The following is a 3,600-nucleotide window of genomic DNA, read 5'->3' on the forward strand; positions in this document are numbered from 1 at the left end:
ACACGATCGGTGTTTCCTCCTTCATCTGCCTTATACCAAGTCCGAACAGAGTCCACCCTCTGGATTCTCACACCGAGAATACCAAGGTAGCCTTGTTGGTGGTGTCATACTCAACTCGACACCATCAAGGTTTTGTGGAGGCCGTTTGTGGTGCTGTGGAGGTCGTTCGTGTTGCTGAGGAGTTCGTGACCGAGGCAATCGCTGAGTTCGAGCACGAAGTGTTCGTGCTGTGTTCCTTCTGTGTTGCGATCGTGTAGATCGAGCGTTCGAGGTTGTTGTTGTTCGAGTGATTGTGCGCAACGGAGCGTGGAGACGCATCTTCAAATGTTTGTAGAGTTTGTCTCATTGTTCATTTGAGTTTTTCATGCTATAAATCTATATGATTTGTATAACCGCTTGTTAGAAGTCGACTGTAAATGTTATGTTCATTCATGATTGTGATTTGGAATAATCTTGTTTCTGCTGCTCATGAAAATCTCAAATCCGATTTCCTTCAATTGGTATTAGAGCCATGTTTTCTGATATCCCAAATTATAGATCTGAATTGAACGCATTTTCAGTCGCTATGGGTTTCTACATTTGTGGTTAACCGTTTTCTGCATCTGTGGTTGCGTTGATGAACGTTTTGGGTTTAAATTTCCTTTTTGTTAAAGCTTTTGGTATTACAAAGTGTTAATTGTAAAGGCCTATGTGTTTTTGGGTGAAATTAACATCGCAATTAACTTTATAATTCAAAAGGTTTGAGTTTGTCGAGTCATTCGTGATGAAGCTTCGGCGCATGGCGATGCAGTTCTCAACGAAGAAGAAGACCAAGCATTGGTTAGATTGTGTAGCCTCAGGTGAAGATCATTGGGATTTCACTAAACGATTGTTTAGATTTTTCTAGACGATCGTATAATATTTTCTAAATGATCGTTTAGCTAATGCTAAGCAATGGGGTAAATCATTTGCCATATCATGTGGCGTTGGTTGTGCGATCACGTAGGCACTGGAGGTAGACGATTGTAGAAGGAGCATACGATGCTCGTCGTTTAATAGAAGGCGCGCGCTAGACAATCGTGTAGTTAGCAAGCTTCATCACTTAGTTACTATCTATGCGATCACGCGTATGCGATACAGAGGCGCTAGCTAAGCGATCGCATAAGCGATGGTGCTTTGGGATCATATTGTTTAGACAATCGCGGAAGGTGGGCGTTGAGCGGAGCGCGCTAAGCGATCGTGTACTTCAGGCTTCATTGTTTAGTAAAGCTACACGATCGTGTAGTAATAGTTAACCGATCATTTGGATTTTTCTAGACGATCATATAATAAATGCTAAACGATCGTTTAGCTCTAGGAACGCTGGTAAGCGACAAAGCAAAAAGTTTTTTTTTTTATCATGTAAATGATCACGGGGTGCTTAGTACACGATGGTTGAAGAAGTGATGCTTTTCCCGAGCGGTTCAAGACCCAATTTGCCTGTTTGAACCAAAGACTTCTTGTCTTTGTAATAGTTGGCTTTATTTTTGAATTTTTAAGGTAATTTCACTCGGTTCATCAACTTTTATTGCTTATACATGTGATGTATGGTGCTTATATGCCAAAGTGTTTGTCATATAGTTAAAATTCGTCTCAGGTTGTGCAATTATTCATGCATCATGCATTATACATGTTATAATATTGCATGAAGAAATTACTTGAAAGCATGTGCATGCATCATGAAATATAAGAGTTATATTTTGTATGCAGTAAGCATTCTCATGCATCATCCTTTTATTATAAGTGTTATAGTCTAAGGGTGAATGGAAGCATGTTTTGCTTGTTTCATTGTTGTTTTGTATAAGTGTTATATAAAAGAAGTAGCAATCAATGGACAATGCATTTAGCATGACACTTAGGTTGTTTATAAGAGTTATGAATGCATTGAATATGTTAGCTTCGCATTGTGGTGGTTGTTTCCGTTTATAAGTGTTATAAAGGAAATTAGACCTAAAATCAACAATTCTGAGTTGCATGCAGACTTAGGGTGAACTCAAGTTTTTTAAAAGGGTTTTTAAAAATGGATTGAGATAAACCTAAGTTCAAATGGTTCTAAAGGGTTTAGTAACCTTGATTAATCTTTTAAAATCAGTTTAATAGGATTAAATTGGTTGGAATAAAAGATTAAATTTGTTGTAAACCTATCTATAGGAGACCTTTTGTCTAAGGCGGGTTCTGGCCAGGCTGGGGTTCTTAAGTTGACGGAAACGTAACACCCCTACCTGGGAACCTACCTGGAAAGATGAATTAGATAGATTTTCAACAAGCATGCGACTTTTTGGTCAAAGATTCCGTTAAAGAGTTTAATGAATGATGATCAAAAGTTGTTCAACTATCCAAGGTATTGTTACTCTTGGAAAAACCTAAAAGTCAGTTAAAATCCTTAGCCGTATTTTTTCTAAGTAAGCTAAACCCTAGGTTATAAAATACTCAGTGGGAGGAAGAGGCGTATCAGATATGTCTATGATTCCACTAACGATTCTCCCTGTATGTTCACACTGTGAGATTCATGTTTGGCCTCGTGGTGCCCAAGATGCATCCCCCTTCGGATGGTGTTTGCATGAGTCAATATCAAGGTGAACGGAGAGAGTGTTTATAGTAAGTGGGTGAAGGGTGTGTGTCAACACGTCCTATGGTCTCTGTCATTGGTTCACACCATGAGATCATTTTGTACTCCCTCGTGTCACCTTTGGAGAATCCCCCTTCGGATGGGTTTTGTGCAGTTGGTCAATATCAAGGTGAACTCCAGAAATGGATAGGGTCACTTTAGGTTTTGCCCCTATCGGATTTTTTCCCTTTGGATTGACCTTTTGGGACGGACTTTTAGGGCTTAAAATGGCGAGTCACACTTACAGGAGATTGTTAAGTAAGTTAATGATCTCTTGGCCAAATCAATGATGACTAGTCGTTATAGGAGCAAGAGTTGTTTTGGTATTAATGATTGGTTGAGAACTTCTCAATTCAGAGGAGGGATAACTGACCTCCCTTCGACGGCTTTTGTCCTAAACCTTTGAAGTGTCATTGCGAAACTAGATATCACATGGAGTTCATGTTAGTTTTATTAAAACCTTATTGGATGTTGTTTTGTTTTACAATGGGTATGTGCTCAAAACCTAACGTAGGTCAATGTGTTTTTCTTTTCAGTAACTCGTTAGTATCTCTGTTTAAAGTTTTAAAATGACCGATTATATACAGTGGAAAGAATCGTGTGAAACAAATTTCGTGGCAAACGACCTCCATCCCACTACTCTCCAAAAGAAGAGACAAGACAGTAAATATGATTTATTGGTCTTGGAGACATGTCTGGTAGAGAATGATGATTCTGCCTAGATCCTTGATTCAGGTGCTACCAATCATGTTAGTTCCTCTTAACAAGGATTTAATTCCTGGAAAACGTTGCCACAGGGAGAGTCGGTACTGGTGAGGTTGTTTCAACTATTGCTGTAAGTAGGATGAAGTTATTTGTTGACAAGAAACGTTATCTGTTACTGGATAATGTTTTCTAGTTCCTCATATTAAGAGGAACTTAATCTCAGTTTCTTGTCTCATTGAACAAGGCCACATCGTCTCATTTTCTGAGAA

The sequence above is a fragment of the Benincasa hispida genome, chromosome 3 (genome assembly GCF_027475165.1).
Source record: "Benincasa hispida cultivar pf3 chromosome 3, pf3_genome.v1.1, whole genome shotgun sequence".
Taxonomy (NCBI): domain Eukaryota; kingdom Viridiplantae; phylum Streptophyta; class Magnoliopsida; order Cucurbitales; family Cucurbitaceae; genus Benincasa; species Benincasa hispida.